General features: G+C 34.3%; 1 protein-coding gene across 1 annotated transcript in view; it reads left to right on the top strand.

Annotated features, from left to right (window-relative positions):
- The first annotated feature begins 19126 nt into the window (after nt 1–19126).
- The window catches only part of LOC134694621 (uncharacterized), a 67900-nt gene continuing 66994 nt past the window's right edge, over nt 19127–20032 (top strand). Inside the window, exon 1 of the mRNA XM_063555656.1 lies at nt 19127–19533. The gene's annotated coding sequence lies outside the window, so the exon portion shown is untranslated. The remainder of the gene's footprint in view (nt 19534–20032) is intronic.

The following is a 20032-nucleotide window of genomic DNA, read 5'->3' as shown; positions in this document are numbered from 1 at the left end:
ATAAACACAACACAACAAGAAAAATATTAACCTAATCGATGATAGAAAAATAAATCAGACAAACTCTTTCAGTCTTTAGAAAGTAACCATACGATTAGAATTACTAAGTTTTTTTTCTTCTTTTATAAAGATTAATATTATGCAATTTTATTTATACGGTGCATGAAATACTTACCCTTCCGGAACACCTGATTTCACTTCCGGATTTTAGTGGCGTTCGTGTTGTTTCTTATTATTTATAACTGTTGATGGAAATTGCCTTTGGTTTTGAGAGTCTTTGTTTATTCCTCGATTTCGATTGTTATTTTCTCTTTTATCAGAAAATGAACAATCAATGATATGCTATATCATCACTAAAGTGCAGACTTCTGAACTATTGAATTCGGAAGAGACTCTGCGAATGTACTATAATTCATAAAACTGGAAGCAAAAGTGATGCTGCTGCATCCAAAGTAGATAGCTAGATAACGCTTTTGCATTTAATATACCTACACAGTAACTTTTGCAAAAGGTACTTTTTCATTACCATAAATACATGTATGTAGGTACCTGTACATTACGGTACTTGATTTGTACTTGAAATTAAAATACTACAAAATTTGGTCACACCGTAACATTGTCAGCATTTTGAAAGCTTGTCTTTTTTAAATCTCTTAAATGTATGATTTTCAAACATGGAATATTGTGATCACTGTTGGTACTACTTCTGTACCAAAAAATTATAGTACAAGTCAAGTACTGTGAAATATAAGTACCTAAATACTACAATAATTTAAAAGTAAAGAAATAGTGCTAAATATTACACAGTAAATTCCTGTTCTACTGAATTGGAGTACAGAAAATATACATATGCAATAGTAGTGTAAATGTTAAAAGTATAAATGACCAATAAATCAGATGAAGCAGTTGATCCTGAAATCATACTGACTTGTTGTTGTTATGGTTCGTCATCAATGAGTGCCCTCATGGGGTTTTTGATTATGTGATTACTTGGCCGTTTTTTTAATGATTATTTGATTATTAAGCCAAATATTTCATGATTATTTGATTACCTAGGACTGTATTTTTAGTTTATGATTATTTGATTACTAGAGATAAGCAAATATTTAATGATTATGTGATTATATTGGCAAAAAAAATGGTGAGTTTATGATTACTAGGACCCCCCCCCCCCCCATGAGGTTCGTCATCAATGCTTCCTAACCACAGAGCTGACCACTTTGAACTCATAACGAGGCTCATGACCTAACAATGTTATTGTCCATTCATTAACACTCTCTGTCACACTTTTGTTTTACTTCATCACACGACGCCTTCTACCTTTTATCGTATTAGCTTCCGCTATTGATCTTTCGCTAAGCAGACGATGATTCTCTTTCCCGCCAGCACAAACAGTGACGTCAAACATTTTGTATGAAGAAGGGAAATCGCTTTGAAATTTAATGGGCTCTACGTAGATCATCAACTGTTTACCAAATTGAGTGGTAATATCCTAAATCATTTAACATAAAATGACGAGTGACTTTTTTTATTCTACCAAAACATTGTCTTATATAAATAAAATAATAGTTTTGAGTTCTCTTTTAAAAATTGTAAGCATTAAACCAAAGGATTATGTGACTCCATAGGTGAGTTATTTAACAATCATTATCATGTATACACTCTTTAAAAACTTTTATTTTTCTAAGAGAACGACCATTCAAATCTAAAAGGGGTGTGATATTTTTTTCTAAAATAAATTAGATTTCCCAACTCTGAAAAAAAAATTCTTAATCAAACGAAAAAATCTGTTGACGCTAAATTATTAAGATAAAAATAATTTGATTTGATGCCAGCGTGGTATAAAAAAAGAATAAAAATGAAAATAAAGTACAAAAAAAACACTCAAAATTAAATGGTTATCCCAATTAATGCTACGTTTTAGTATTATCTGAATTTAATTCAATTATGAATTTTATGAATTTTGGTTACTCAAAATGAATATAAGAACATAAATCTTAATTAGCAAACAGGTTACAAAGATATTTTAATTAAGGGTGTACTTAAGTGATGTTTGGTAATTTTTGTCAACTGTTCCGACTCCTATGATTTAGGGTAGAATAGCTTACCCCAAAACACCTATTATTTTCATTTAAGACTTTAAGAGCTCATAAAAGGGCATTTATCCAAGTTTAATGAGTATCTAGATTTCTTTACTTTCGATTTGAGGTTCAAACAATACTAATGCAAATATAAGATAAAAGTCTGAGTTAAATTTTGATTTTTTTTAATTTCACCTTAATTAGTACATCATCATGTTCAACTTCATGTTTCCTTTCATAAGAATGTGTTGTTCTTCACATAATTTCACATTCTCAATTATTCTCATAATAATTTAAAAAAAAAAATTCAATGTTGTCATGCTTTTCAATCCTGTTTTATAATCGCTTGAAACAGTTGAAGAAGAAACCATTAATTTGAAATTGCAATAGAAGAGATATTTCCGCATGAGGATAACTGAAATTTAGATCGGACGTAATAACCTTTATGGCTTTCGAGAAATACTGCGTTAGCATCGGTAAAATTAAATTTTGCATCTAAGACAACGCATCTTCAAAAAAGTGTATCATAATTGTGTGAAACAATTACATGTCTCTGTTTGGTGACGTTTCAACCACGAGGGTATCACCAGCCCAGTAGACAGCACTTCGGTGTTGACATGAATATCTAGTATATGGTCCTTTTTATTAATTTACTGTTTGCAAAAGTATGAATTATTCGAAATATTATTTTTTTATTTTCGCAGACATATAATACCGTGGACGTATTAGGCACATGTTTGGGGGGAATTTTGGGTCCTCAATGCTCTTCAACTTTGTACTTGTTTGGATTTTTAACTATTTTGATCTGAGCGTCACTGATGATGTTTATTTAGACGAAACGCGCGTCTGGTGTATTAAATTGTAAGCCTTGTAACTATTTACCATTATGTGAACAGGTTTATCTGTCTTCAATCTTGTTCATTTTCAAGTATATTAAAGTAGCTACCATAACTACCTTTTTCTGTCATTTTTTGGTTTTCTCTGTTTTTGTTTTCTATCAATTTAAGTTTTTTTTTTAATTTCTATTTATGTTTTTTGTAACTTTATTTAAAGATATGCAATAACTTTTAATAATTATGCTTTGTAAATAATGTATTTTTACTAAAGATAGTAAACAAGGCTTTTTTGTTAACAATTCTCCGTCAAATCATAATTAAATCAGTTTACTGTTATATAGTTTTGCTTAAAAAAATAGCAATGATATTTTTATAAATTTCAATATCGTGCAACTATTCTAATTTCGAAAACTTTAAAAGGAACAACTATTACAATCAAGTATTGTCTTATAATCATTTGCAAACCAAAGAGTTTTTGAGTCATGTTCAGTTGCGTCTTTTGTACTATTATTTGTCTGTTTTTGTTTTTATTCTTTTAGACATTGCATTGTCAGTTTATTTTCGATCTATGAGTTGGACTGTTCCTATGGTATCATTCGCCCCCTTTCAGTCTTCCGATTAATTTTAAGACGTAACGACTGCGGTAATACAGTAAAACCTGTTCAAACCGAACCTCTTCAGGACTTAAGAATGCGTTCGGTTTGGGCCAATATTCGGTTTTATCAAGTTCACAAAGCATATAAATTGATATGACGGTGCTAACAAAAATGTTTGGTTTATACAGGATTCGGGTTAATCAGATTTCATTGTATCAATACTGTTCAAACAATTCACTTGCAGTCAAGTAACATCTGTTCAATCTGTATTCAAACTGTTAAATAGAAGAGGGGCGAAGATGCCAGAGGGACATTCAAACTATGGGTGTTTTCAGGGGCTCCGGGTAGGTAAGCAGATCCTGCTCCACGTGTGGCACCCGTCGTGTTGTTCATTTCTTATGCTCAGTAGCTTTTTTTTACCTGTAGAAAACAATTGCAACAAAATACAGAATTGTATGAAACTATACAAAACAGTGCAGGATTGACTGCATGTAAATTGTTTGAACAGTACTCAATTTACTACAGTGAAACCAGGCTAACCGAACTATGCATAACCGAAAATCTGTATAAACCAAACATGTTCTTAAGCACTGCCATCTCAATTTGTATGCATTGTGAACCTCATAAAACGGAATATTGTCCAAAAACGAACACAATCTGAAGTCCAAAAGTGGTTCGGTTTAAAAAGGATTCATTGTATAAAGAAATAGCTTTCAAATAACTGACAAATAACAAGTCGGGAATGTGACAGTTGTTATTCATTCATTTGAGGTGTTAGAGCTTTTGATTTTGCCATTTGATAAGGGATTTTCCTTTTTTAGTTTTCTGCGGAATTCAGTATTTTTGTGATTTTACTTTTTAAATAAAGGCAATAGTAGCTTACCACTATTCAATAGTTAAAAATACAGTGAAACCTGACTAAACCGAATCCTGTTTAAACCGAAAACCTGTATAAACCAAACATGTTTGTAAGCACCGTCATATTAAATTATGTGCGTTGTGAACCTGATAAAACCGAATATTGGCCAAAACCGAACGAAATCTTAAGTCCTGAAGAGGTTTGGTTTGAACAGGTTTTACTGGAGATTGAACTGATACAAATCTGGGTCAATAACAAAAACTGGTGGAAACACATCAACTATAAAAAGATGTGCATGTATAAGAGGAAACTAATTTAACAACAGAGACACTGAAGTGCATAAAAAAACTCCGCCATAGAAACGGGTTATGTTATAACAACTGTCATATTCCTGACTTGGTACAGGACGTTAGAGGAAAATTGTGAGTTAAACCTGGTTTTATGGCTACCCAAACCTCTCGCTCATAAACTTTTATCAAGACTTAATGTTTTTGTTTTATACTTTTCAGTTGGTGTTAAGATTAAAATGACCGTTTAAGATAAAAAAAAATATTTACTAGTGGATTATTGTTGAAAATCTCTTATTCGTTTGGATTATCTTTCCTTACCATGTGTAGATCAGTACTAAGTACATACACAAATGAATGTACATTAAATTCTCCCTCGCCCTGCTCGTCCGAATTTAAAGTATTTCTACTCTAAATTCAATTAGGCTTTAAACAAAACAAACACATAAATAGAGTTAGTTGCTCGCAGTAACATTATTATCTTCTCTTGCGATACAAATTTTATTTCACTCTATAATACAAGTTTCTTCGATACAAACAACATAATATAAATACATGTAATAAACATAGCAGCCATTAATGTGACTAACTTCGTACTATACGACCTAACTGCGAGCACCTTCGATACTAATACATTTAAATGCTAAACTTTATATAGTACCCCACCCGTAGAAACCGCCAAAACTTTTCTCGTGCTTTGTACACGTAACATCAGACTTTATAAATAGTACATACTCCTGCAGAACTAGTTCTAAAACTAGTTACACTAATTCCCATCTATATATAATAACTACAAATACCTAAAGGGAAAACCCCAATTTCAAACGAAATGAAATATATTGTATATGACCCGGCGCATTGCCGCGAAACACAGCTAGTAGTCTTCATTACTTCATATGTTTACCAATATATATTGAAAAGAAAAATAACTCTTTATGAATTTGGTGTGTCCGGATTGCTTGTCTATGTTCATATTCATTTCTTATTACAACTTTTTTTTTTAAACAAACACTTCTTAAATTTGATGTGTTCAAAGCGCTTTTCTTGTTGGACATTCATCAGGAACGATTTAAACCAAACCATTTCTAAATATTAATACTATAACATTAAAGGAGTTTTAGAATCAAAAGTATGCTTTGTGAACCTGAAAAAGTCTCAAGTCCCGAAGAGGTTCGATTTAAATATGTTTCACTGCAAAACCCTACAGGTGCGTATCCAGGATTCTGAAAGGGGGGACAAACGAGACAAAACGTGTTGTGGAACTGGTTAAAAGTCTGGATAAACCATTCGTGGAGCTCCATAAGATAACCCCGGGCACAAATCCGGTTCTACGCTATTATCTTAAAGATTTCTGTTATTTGGTGAAAATAAAAAAAAAAATGTTATTAAAGACTCATAAAAAAGGAATCTGACAATGCCATAGTTTCTATTTATAGCCTAATACAGAACTACCATACAAAGAACTATAATTTCGTTTTGTTCCTTTCTTTACAAATATAAACTTTTTCTACATTGGTTAGAGGTATAGATGGAGGGTTGAGATCTCACAAACATGTTTAACCCCGCCGCATTTTTGCGCCTGTCCCAAGTCAGGAGCCTCTGCCCTTTGTTAGTCTTGTATTATTTTAATTTTAGTTTCTTGTGTACAATTTGGAAATTAGTATGGCGTTCATTTTCACTGAACTAGTATATATTTGTTTAGGGGCCAGCTGAAGGACGCCTCCGGGTGCGGGAATTTCTCGCTACATTGAAGACCTGTTGGTGACCTTCCGCTGTTGTTTTTTTTTTTATTTGGTCGGGTTGTTGTCTCTTTGACACATTCCCCATTTCCATTCTCAATTTTATTTACTATTTGGTCAAAATTGCACCTTGAGCGAGTTTTAAATGACATAACTGACGTGTATAGTATACGGAAGTACGTATTTGTAGGTTTTATAACTTTACATAATGACGAAGATTAACCAATGCATTATGTAAATATATTTGTAATTTCTCATTCATGAACTCATCGAAATTGCAAATTACACACAATTCACTGTGAAAACTACACGGAAAGTAGTAATAACGCCTTATAACTATTTCGCATAAATAGATGTGTGAACTTTATTTTTATACTTTACCACAGATGAGCATGTTATTATCTATATAGAAAGTAACATGCTTAAAATACATTGTAGCATGGATCATTTACATATCTATGGATTAATTGTTAGGGTGTGTCCCATATTGCGATATAATAGTCTGATTTTTATATGTATATAGGCTTAAAAGGAGATTAACAATATATATAATATTTTCTTTAACATTTCAATTATTAGACTAAAGACTTATCTTAAGATTTTTTTATTTTTTATTTTTCATATTTAGTTTATTATTCGATCTAATTTAGCAAGAAAAACTACAAACCATAACCACCGCCTCCCCCTCCCCCTTATAAGAAAAAAAGTCACCATAATATGATATCGGTTAGAGAGAGTTTCAGCAATCATACAAGGGTTCCATCATGCGGGGTTATAAAGGACCTGCGTATTTGATTTTTGTAATCAATTGGTGTAATTCAAGAAGTAGGGCGTGCAGAGAAGAGGGTGGTAAAGGGTTATTTTCGTGCAACGTAACGTGTTTTGCCATTTTTATTTCACGTGCAGCCGTGAAAAAGGTTGATTATTCACTGTGTTTCGTGAAATGGGTAAAAAGATCATTGTGCACGAAATTTTCAATTGTTCGTTCATCTTGAGACGGCAATTTCATTTCTCGTTCTTTCGTGCAGATACCCCCCCTCTTTTTGCCCCTCAGAGAAGTGACATGAACTGTTTAGGTAGGTATTGAAAACCCTGTCGTATGGAGAAACAGGAATGGGACAAAAGACGTCTGGGGAATAAGGAATATGATTGAAACGAAATTATTATAAGAATACATAAATGCATGTAAGGTGTTTTTGACGGAACCAGGGGGTGGGCGGGTTGGAGTTGGGACCCCCTATTTTTGACGATCAATGCATTTGTATGTGGACATATGGTTGGAATCCCCTTTGTCATGGGTTGGAAATCCTCTTTTGAAAATGGCTGGATCCGCCCCTGTGTGTAAATAGGCTGGGTAATATTTACCGTCTTACAACCTCCCCCCCCCCTCCCTGTGTGTAAATAGCCTCTGGGTAATATTTACATCTCACACCCACCTGTCAGAACAATGTTTCACCAGATTTCACAACGGCATCACTAGCCACAATGGATATTATTCTTAATGATATACAACGCCATTGAAGGTCCCAAGAATCTAAAATTTCATCTTGTTTAACGTTCCCAATCATCATAAACATAATCCATCCAACTTTTCAGTCGAAAAATTGAAAATATGGTCCTTCATTCATAAAATGTCTTCCATCACCTCGTTTTCATTCATGATATAATAAATTTACACCCACCCACGACATGTATTTTATGAATGGGTGTTTTTCATTGATAATAATATAAGTCCTGCATATATCCATTCATGACCCTTATTTATCAACAATTTGTTTAATAAAACGACATTTCAAGCAGATGGGACACAGGGTATTTACATTTATGACTTTGTTCAGCTTATTTTACTAAAGTTGTCCTGCTCGAAATAATGTGGGAGTATAAAGCGATAGTGTCACAACTATATATATAATACTTCACACGCCCCCGTTCAAATTATACTACGATTGTGGAAAGGTAAAATATGGAATATGTTGGTAAATTGTCAGTCTTACTTCAAAACCTACAAATGTTAAAAAGGGCTTTAGAAGGAAAAAACATTCTCTTGAAAGCTTCTATCAGTTATATTTTTCAAATCAAACAAACCAAATAGACAAAAGAAAACTGACAAATAATTCAGAATTATAGTGAAACCTGGAAAAACCGAATCCTGCATAAACCGAATACATGTATAAACCAAACATGTTCTTAAGCACTGTCATATCAATTTGTATGCTGTGAACCTGATAAAACCGAATATTGGCCCTAACCGAACACAATCGTAAGTCCCGAAGAACTTTGGTTTAAACAGGTTTCACTGTACATGTAGTACTTTGAAAAATTATACGCCCTTTTGCGGTCTGTAGTCATTGAGATGAAGGGAGCTTTATAAGATCAGAGGAACAAAAAAGGCTATTGCTTAAGATTTTTTTAACGATTTTCAAGGATTTTTTTTTATCAAAGATGTTGAGAGGAGGCGGAATGTACGCCCTCTACATCCTTGGGCCACATATGAACTCTGTTATCTATTCCGCGTATTTTCTTCATGCAAATGTACACAATCCTTCTACACACGCGACTCTGTGAAACTCATGGGACTGTGCAAGTTTTTAGACAAGTTCTTTTTAGAATAAGTGCCTAGAATATAGTCCTTTAATGATACCACAGCACAGAGGAATAAATACGTAAACACTAGAATTAAGAATTATAGGTTAGTCAACGGAAAAGTCTGGGGAAATCACACGCCTTCAAGATATTCAGTGAACAAATGGTGAAGATCTTCAGTTTAAAAAAAATACATATTAGAGTGAAACCTATTTAAACCGAACCTCTTTTGGACTTAAGATTGTGTTCGGTTTGGGCCATTATTCGGTTTTATCAGGTTCACAACGCATACAAATGTATATGACAGTGCGTAAGAACATGTTATGTTTAAACAGGTTTTCGGTTTATGTATGATTCGGTTAGCCAGGTTTCACTGTATATACTTTATGCTATTAATAGATATTTATAGTTTTACTGACCACTAGTACTAGTTATACATGCAGTTTTACTGACCACTAGTATTTATATATGTGTGTACGCATTATTTTCACCGTTTCCGCTGTCAAACGTTATATATCTTATATATTTCATTTATCTATTTATTTATTAGCTATAGTATGTGACAATATGTAATACTATTACAAGTCACGAATTCTGCCGCATTAACGTAGTACACCCCACATTTTTTATATAGATAATTGATGGAATATTTATACATCCATGATGGGCAATCATACCACATCTTCTTTTTTTATATCAACACATTACACGATTATTGATTGTTTTTCTTTCTTTCTTGTCTTTTTATCAATGTTCTTGACGTATATCATAATTGTGTTGTATAAGTATTTATAATAGTTCTAATAATTTGGATAATTTTGTTTGATTAATTATAAATTACATGTTTACAAAAAACAAAAATCGAAATACAACTGCATGTAGATCCATGTACAAGAACTCAATACTTTGAAAAATCTTTCTTAATTTTGAACCCCCATTGCTCTTCTAACGCTATTATGATCTATTATGCTTTTGTGACTGTTTTTATTCGATCGTCATTGATACATGCAAGTCTTTTGTAGACGAAAGTGTAACTAGCTTACATATTCATATGTGATGAGTTCATTTGAATTATCTCCCTTATACTACGGAATCTATATCGTATCCTAATATAATGCTCGCAATTCGTTTAAGCTTTCTCAAGTTATTGACCCCGTGAATTACATAAAAGCATGATTTATTGTGTTGAAGTATTAGCAGCTGTACTTCGTATGCATGAACCGGACTATTTGCCACTGGACATTTACTTAATGAGTAACCAACGGTTTATGAATCTGTTGGTGTTTCATGTGTTTGTCATAGAAATATTTGAAAAAACCCACGAAATCATATATATGCTTTAGGAGAGGAGTTCTAGGGTTGCTGTCTCATAGCCGTATAGTCCCGTTTTCTTTTTGTCGTTTTTACGATTTTTTAGTAGATAAAAATGGTATGGTGTCTTTCTAAAATGTGCACAATTGTTAAATAGAACAACGTGGATGCAAAGAAATAAAAAAAAAAACGAGAGCGATATCTACAAACAAATATGTCCAAATAATTTCCCCTGAATACATATCATGTCAAAACAAAATCTATTGGTAATTATTTCAATGTGCAGTATATAATTAACAAGTCAAAATACTATAACATAATATATATGTAGCCATTTCACACATATAAGACTGCGATTCGTACAGGAAAGATTAAAAGTCATTTTTTTTTACTAAAGATTTAAAGTAAAAAAAAAGCATGGGCTATGGACATTGTGACATTTTATGTTTAATGTGCGCGCTTGGCTTTGGTTGGTCTTGTTGGTTGGGTTGAGTTTTTCACAATTGTTGATTGATATTAAAGTTTTAGACAGGACACGAATTAGAAAAAATAGCTGTCACTTTACCGATATAGACCAGTATGCAGATCAATACATAATACGTATATTTAAACATTAACAGGGTAAATACATTTTAATAGACCATATATACATGCAGACATTTGATAGTGGTTAACCAAATATTCTACCCGGATATCGGTAATCTAAAGATTACTTGAGCGTGACGGTTGGATTTACGATAACGACTCCACCTACACTTTTGTTTAATCAGACAAATATAGCCTAATACACAAGAGTAGACCCATTATAAAGAACAAATATTATATTGTTCACAGCCCTAACAAGTGGAAATACCGGATACGGGGCGGATTCGTGGAGCACCCGTGGTTAAAGAAAATTAGTCTAAGATCCGTGTAAAAGTTAAATACGCACTAAAATGACTCTACTAAACGTGCTTTCGTTTAAATAACATTCCGACATAGCTTATCGGTTTATGTTATTACTTAATAAACAAGGCACAGGTTAATTTAAAATTTGAAACCTGTCACCTATTACAGTGGCGGATCCAGAACTTTTCCTAAGAGGGGGAGGGGGGGCTGTTGACTGACCTAAGAGGGGGCCCGCTCAAGTCATGCTTCAATGATTCCCTATATAATCAACCAAATGTTTTCCACGAAAGGGGGGCCCGCCCCCCCCCCCCCCCCCCTGGATCCACCTATGCCTAATGGTAAAAAGAACAAGAAACTTTTGTTCTTGTCTGAAAGGTTCCTTTGCAACCAGGGGTGTTACTTTCTATATTTTCGATGGATGAGTTTGCCGCAAAACAGGGTCGGGTTTTCATGCCCCTTTGGTTAGAACAGGGTCCACTTTTCATGTCCTGCTAGATAGAACAAGGTAGATTTTGCATGCCCTGCTGGTTAGAACAAGGTAGATTTTTCATGCCCTGCTGGTGAGAACAGGGTCTTTTTGTTAGCAAAGTATTTGTCTAGAACGGGATCGCTTATTTAACTGTTTGAGATACAGTCTTTATCCTGGGTCTAGAACGGCATCAATTTTATATGTTCTAGAACAGCATCTATTTTATATGGTCTAGAACAGGGTATGCTTTTCTGGGCGTGTCTAGAACAAGGTCTGTTTTTCAATATTTCTGTTTAGAACAAGGTACGTTTTTCAATATTTCTGTATAGAACAGGGTATGTTTTTCAATGTTTTCTAGTTAGAACAGGGTACGATTTGGCAAGTGCTGTCGGCACAGCTATACCCAAAAAGAATAGACAGGAACACCCCCACCCGGCTTTGCAATAATAGTATTCTAGGAGAGGGCGACGGAGAGCGTCAGATCTATTTCAGGATAATTTGACTCTTAACTTTTACAACTTTTTCTCCATTGTTAGCAAAACCGTTTCTTTATGAAATGCTGCAAATAAACTCATCGTATTTACCAGGAATAAATGTAATATTTACGCCAGACGCGCGTTTGGTCTACAAAAGATCTAGATTCATCAGTGACGCTCGAATCAAAATGTTTTTCAAAGAAGTACTATTTGACCAACAGGACTACAGCTTGATACTTTTTGGTCCATCGTCAACACTGTTATTGACATTGCATATAGAAATAAAAAGATGTAATCTCAAGACAACTCTCCATCAGAGACCAAATGACATAAAAGTCACCGTACAGCCTTTAACAATACTAGTAAGCAAAGCCCATACCGCATAGTCAACTTTAAAAGACTTAGAAATGACAAATGTAAGATATACAATTCAAACAAGAAAAATCCTATGCCTCATACAATGTAAAAATTTATATGATTAAAATACAAATATGATATACAGCAACACACGACGACCATGCATTGAATTACAGGATCCTGACTTCGGACAGACACATACGCAAAATGAGGCTGAAAGTTACTGTCTCTTTATTTACTTATTAAAATAAAAATGTCAATCAATTAATTTATTTAACTACTTATTTTTTATAACATATTTCAAGTATAATATGTAATATCAATTCACAGTGGAGGATCCAAGGGAGGGCGTAAAATGAGGCGGGGGTCCGGGGTTGCATTTAAATGGGGTCATATGGTTGGAAGGCCCCCTTTTTCCGGCTGGGTATGGGACCTTCATTTTCAGCATTGCTCGATGATGGATCCGTCCCTCATTCGTGTTCATTGTACAATAAATTATATGATGTGATTAAAAGTTTGGAAATTCCTTTATAGTAGATCTAGGAATACCAAGAAAAATCTTTGAATAAAATCAGATCAAACACACAAACTAGATTTACGTTTTTGGATTGAGTTAAGCCTTTCAATTGATACTTCATCGTGTGGTTTTCTATGTTGTGATGTCATGTATGCTATTGTTTCAGAAAAAGGGAGAAGGTTTGGTACTATCAAAACGTTTAATCCCGCTGCAAATGTTTGCACCTGTCCTAAGTCATGTTCAGATGTACAGTAGTTGTTGTTTGTTTATGTAATTCATACGTGTTTCTCGTTTTTTATATAGATTAGACCATTGGTTTTCCCGTTTTAATGATTTTGCACTAGTAATTTTGGGGCCCTTTTTAGCCTTTTATTTTGTGTGAGCCAAAGCTCCGTGTTTAAGGCCGTACATTGACCTATAATGGTTTACTTTTATAAATTGTTATTTGGATTGAGAGTTGTCTCATTGGCACTCACACCACATCTTCCTATATCTATAAAATTGATGACAATGCTGATAACGATAGATTTGATCGACTCACGCGATCATCACAGTATTTTGATTTTAGAGAACACTGTTTGTTTTGTGGACAGTCAGCGCAAATGTCAGATAGAAAATATGGAATAGAAGTATATCCAGTGAGAACTTTTGAATTCCAACAGAAAATTGATGCAATATGCAAAGACAGAAAAGATTCATGGGCTGCTGACGTTTTGGCAAAACTTGAATATGCACAAGACTTACCTGCAGCAGATGCTATTTACCATCAGAAATGTAGCGTCAACTTCAGGACAGGGAAAAATATACCAATTGGAGGAACACCAGAGCAAAAACGAAAAAAGCAAGGTAGACCAGATCACACTGAAGCAAATACAGCTTTTCTAAAAACCATGGATTACTTGCTAGAAAATGAAGAAGACCAATTGACAGTAAAAGACCTCGTTCATCAAATGACACAGTTTTGTGGAGATCTGGCATACACAACAGTACACATGAAATCAAAGATCAAAACACACTTTGGTGATGAAGCTTTTATTACCGACGTCTGTGGAAAACCAAATGTGGTCACTCTTCGTAAAACGGCATCTGTTCTTCTGCAAGAATTTCATCAGAGTCAAAAAACTTCCGATCCTGAAACAGAAAAAAGAGATATTATCAAAACAGCAGCTAAACTTATCAAATCTGATATAAAATCAATGGAATTTTCAAGGGCGGTGTATCCATCACCAGCTACAATAGCATCTTGTGAGGAAAACATTGCATACTTACCTGACAGTCTTAAACAGCTACTTGGTGGAATATTTTCTGAAAAAGATTGCGATCTTAAAGTGGCAGCCATTGGCCAGTCTATCATGCAAGCCACAAGACCAAGATCTCTGATTGCCCCTTTACAGCTAGGTCTAGGAGTTCAAATGCATCACCATTTTGGTTCAAAATTCCTTCTCGATACCTTATACCAACTTGGCTTTTCATCATCTTATAAGGAAGTTCAAAAACACGGCGTGAATTCTGCTCTTCAAGGTGATGATTCTCCTCAAGACCTTGAAGGGAGATGTATTCAACACGTGGCAGATAATGTGGACCATAACATCAGAACACTTGACGGTCATGGGACATTCCATGGAATGGGGATAATAGCAGGCATCACACCAGGATATAACCACAAAACTATTGTGCAGAGATTAAATGTTTCGCTTGACGATATAAAACAAATAGGGAAAATCGATCTCCATCAATACAACTTTGACCGAACATCAAAACTTAGTTTAAAATTCGAATCACTTGCAGCGCAACAGTCAGGTGCGTTACCTGATAACATCAGTCTTCTCTGTAGTACTCTTTGGCCAAAGAAAAGGATTGGTTGGTCAGCAATGTGTAATTTAGTGCAAGATGGAGCATACCCTGGTAAATCGACAATTGTATTTTTGCCTATGATAGACCTTGAGCCGGGAAACCTTTCATGTATCTTTTCGACCATGAAGTTCGTATGTAACGAAGCGTTTAAGTACAGAGCTAATCCCATGCTTACATTTGACCAACCGCTTTATTGGAAAGCTCTTACAATTATTGACAACGAACCAAAGGACAGCGACTTGAAATCGATAGTTCTAAGATTAGGAGGTTTTCATCTCGAAATGAGCTTTCTTGGTTCCATTGGTAATATTATGAGCGGATCTGGACTTGCAGAGCTCATGGAAACTGTCTATGCACCTAACGCTGTTACGCATATGTTTACCGGAAAGGCAGTTGCGAGAGCAGTGCGTGGTCATTTCTTGATTTACAATGCTTTAACTTCATTATTGTTGTGCGAACAGTTTCATGTATCTTCCACTGTCTTGAAAGATCATGACACTGAAAATGTAGAACATCTTTCTTCTCTTGAAGACTCTGAAATTCACAATGAAAACACTTTTATCCAGGATTTAAATAAATTGAGTTATATTTTTGATGAAATCCTAGAACGACATCTTCCAGTAGACACCCTTGATCAGAATGAGGTATTGAGAAAAATACGCGACAGTATATCAACTTTTAGAAAATCACATATCGAAAACCGGACAGCTCGACTATGGTTTCTATATATGGATATGGTGGACTTGCTGCGTAATTTCATCGAAGCTGAAAGAACTGGAAACTGGACCCTTCATCTTCAAACCATTCAAAAGATGTTACCATACTTTGCTGCTGCAGGACATAACTTATATCTAAAATCTGCGTATGTTTACCTGCAGCAAATGCATGGGTTATCAAGAACAAATCCTGCAATGAACGAAGCTCTCTTGTCAGGCTTCCATGTGATGAGAAGAAGTGATCGGTTTTGGTCAGGTTTATCATCGGATCTGATCATAGAGCAAGTTCTGATGAGATGCATTAAAACAACTGGAGGTCTCACCAGAGGTCGAGGGATGACAGATGCGCAGAGATCATTGTGGATTTTGTCTATGCCACAGTGTATTCAGATGAATGAAGCCATGCAACAAGTAACTGGTGTAAATTTTGAAACGAGCGAACAACACAAAGAAATGTGCATTCCAAGGAAGGTACGGGATACCAAAGACACAACAACATTTCTTGACTTTCTTGGAGAAAGAAGTCCATTTTCTATCGATAAAAATCTGAGGAACATCGAAACAGGAGCAACTGGCGACAGCAACGTAAATTCTGACAATGCACTGGTCAGAGGACACAATATAATATCGTCAATGGAAGGTAAATGTATTGACGAGTTTGTATTCAAAAGAAAAAACCAAGTAACAACTCTATCTTCAAAATTAAATATCAAAGTAGATAATGAAGAAATATCTGTCGATCCACAATTGTTGTTTCAACGACTAGTTACTACTGCTAATACCATGTTTCCAGATGTATCTCAAGTCTTTAAGTACGAACTAAGCGCTGTTCCAGCTGCTTTGTTTGAACCGTCTGGGTTGATGCGACAGGCACAGAAATCAACATTGGCAGATGAAATATGGAACACGGGAAGTTGTGTTTTTTCAGATGACCTTGGTACCGATGTTCGCCACGTAATCGACGGTGGTTCCCTGATACAGCGAATCCCATGGAAAAAAGGTGCGACATTTGCAGAAATATGTCAGTTATACATCGACCATAATAATAACAGATATCCCATTCCAATAATTGTCTTTGATGGGTATGGTTCCGGACCAACGACAAAAGATCATGTACATGAACGGAGATCGAAAGGTGTGACTGGTACACACATCTCATTCAAAGATAGCACACCGTTTAAATCAAAGAAGGAAATTTTCTTAGCTAATGGAGAAAACAAGCAAAACTTTATCAATATGCTTTGTAATAAAATGGATAATGAAGGATTTATTTCTCTTCAAGCTACTGCTGATGCTGATGTTCTTATTGCATCAACTGCTGTACGATATGCATCTTGTTACCCTACCGTTGTCGTTGGTGAAGACACTGATGTTCTCATACTACTGCTTTTCCATGCAGAGGAAAATTCTAAACCATTGGTTTTTCAATCCGATAAAATTCGAAAGTCTAAAGTATGGGATATTAAAAAGACTAAAGAGTTGCTTGGAAATGAAATAGTCGATTTGTTACCATTTATTCATGCTATCACAGGGTGTGACACGACATCTAGACTTTACGGTATAGGGAAGAAGGAAGGATTAAAGCGGTTGCGTGAGAATGCCTTTTTTAGAGAGTTAGCTTCAGTATTTTTAAAACAAGATGCAACGTCAGATGATGTTATACAATCAGGACAGTCAGCTCTTGTTATATTATACGGAGGTGAGACAGGAGAAAGCTTAGACCAGTTACGCTACAGAAAATTTAACCATAAAGTTCTTACCAATTCTTTGTCTTGTGTACATGTTCAGTCCTTGCCACCTACCTCAGAAGCAGCGTCTCAGCACTGCAAGCGTGCATATTATCAGATCCAAGAATGGACAAATGACTCTGTCCATATGTTAAGTCCATCAGACTGGGGATGGGTTCTACAAGGTACATCACTTTGTCCAATTAGAACAATTTTGCCTCCAGCTCCAGATAATTTATTGCACGTGATTAGATGTAAATGCAAATCTGGTTGCGATACACGCAGATGCACTTGTAGAAAAAACGGTCTTGACTGTAGCTCAGCATGTAGCGAATGTAAGGGACTGAACTGTTCAAACTGTAAAGTACTTGAGATTCACGAAGACGAGGACGATAGTGACATTTAATTCAAACATATACATGATTGGTTGGTGATGTGACTCTATAACATTTAAGCAAAAACTTTGAACGAAATTTTGCTTTTATAAGATTTACTTTTATGACAATGTGAATTCAGAAATATTGTATTTAGTCTCCCTCTTCTGTAACTGTGTTTTTTATTCAAACTACATTAATGTGTCAAAATAATGAATACGATGTTTCTGTTGAAGTCTAGTCTTTCTTTGAGGGATCAAAATTCTTCAAGTTAATATTCGAGATGATTTTTTTTTTTAATTTTTAGGTTTATAAATTTTCCAGTTTTCAGCGATTTTCTATTCAAAATCAGCGTTTTTTCTCAAAAAAAAAACTTACGGCTATGCATTTTTAAGATTTCATCACGATAATACATATAATTGCAACGTTTCCGAAAAAAAAATAGGGACTTCGAGTTAAAATTTAAAATTTTTTGATTTTTTTCCAGTTTTCAGCGATTTTCTATTCAAAATCAGCGTTTTTTTTTAAAAAAAACCTGAAGACTATGCATTCTTAATATTTGATCACGATGATACATATGATTGAAACGTTTTCTGAAAAAAAATAGGGACTTTGAGTAAAAATTAAAAAAAAAAATCATTTTTGCAGTTTTTAGCGATTTTTACATAAAAATCCCTATTTTACCCCCAAAACACAAATTTCCCGTGGTCTGTGAAACGCCGATTTTTAATATGTCACTAACAGGTATCCAATGAAACAAAATTGATATAAATTATTTCTGTTGCAATTACTTTGAGGTTGAGCCATTTTTCACCTCAGATTCCCTGGACTACAAAGAATGTACCGAGAAACGACGTCCAAGTCGACTCAACGGGCTTACACAACCGTAAGAAGCATGTGTGAGGGCCCTCATGGGGTTTTTGATTATGTGATTACTTAGCCGTTTTTTTAATGATTATTTGATTATTAAGCCAAATATTTCATGATTATTTGATTACCTAGGACTGTATTTTTAGTTTATGATTATTTGATTACTAAAGATAAGCAAATATTTAATGATTATGTGATTATATTGGCAAAAAAATGGTGATTATGTGATTACTAGGACCTCCCCCCCATGAGGGGCCTCATGTGTCGATACGATCGAATGTACTTCTGATTTGGTTTAATCATTGAGTAATGATGAAATATATATATATGTCACCAAAAATTCAGAATCCCGACCAAGGTCGAAATCAAATTAAGTAGAAAAGCCAAATGCTGAAATAATTGATGAAACAACAGTACAAAAGACGTCATGCTATTATTATTTTTTCGGATATATGTTTTTTAAGAATATTTACAAAGTCCCGTAGTATGTTTGACGTCAGAAAATACGCAAGTCTATCTCCTAGTTACCAGTTTTTCAATAATCAATAACGGGAAAAACGATACAGTTCAAATTATTATGAGAAAAAATGTTTTAAGAGTGTCAAACTCAGCAGAATCGTATTTTACGAACGATTGAAGAAAGAAGCACTCATAATATATTTAAGCAGATATTTTTTTGTTATTTTTTACCGCTAAAATCGAGTACGAAACTGTGGCTATTTACAAGCTCATGTAGAAAGGTTAAGAAGACCTTATTTTGCGTGGGAGGGGAACGAAATTCAAAAGTGTTGCTGTTATTTCTGTGACTTTGTTTACTATTTGAGTTTGCTATAACTTTTTCCTTGGAATTATTAGCTGACATGTGACACAACATTGATACGGATGATTTGCGTATTTACGTTTTGTAAAGTGACAACTCCCTTTAGAATTCTATTTCATCTTACAAACAACACTCAGGGGGAAGGATCATTACACACGGACTCGATATAATCAGTATGTATTTATTTATTATTTTCCTTTCCCTTAATTACGTTAATCATTGTTGTGATGTTTTATTTTCGTATTTTTATTTGACCTATATTCTATCGAAGCAGGTGCACGTGACCTGAAGAAAAATGCAGACGTAAAAGGTCAAGGTTGGATTGAATACACAAACTTTATCTAGTGAAAGGGTCATCTGAGGTCACGATCTTATAGCTATTATTGAATACTCTTGCGTAATCTTGAACACATTGTTTTATATGAAAACTTTACAAAAATGATATAGAAAAAAATGCTATCAATATTTTATTAACATATATTTTTTAACCAAAAAAAAATAAATGTAAAAGTGAAATTTAATATAAATTTATTTTACCAAGGATAAAATTTGTATAGTTAGTCTTAGTCAAAATAATTATGACGTCTGGCAAGGCTATTTTAATTTTTTTCTGCAAATTCTGGGACGCCTTCCTACGACGTCCCAGAAAAAATTAAAATGTAGCCTTGCCAA

This window comes from Mytilus trossulus, chromosome 13, assembly GCF_036588685.1.
Source record: "Mytilus trossulus isolate FHL-02 chromosome 13, PNRI_Mtr1.1.1.hap1, whole genome shotgun sequence".
Classification (NCBI taxonomy): domain Eukaryota; kingdom Metazoa; phylum Mollusca; class Bivalvia; order Mytilida; family Mytilidae; genus Mytilus; species Mytilus trossulus.
This window is presented reverse-complemented; position numbering and strand designations above follow the sequence as displayed.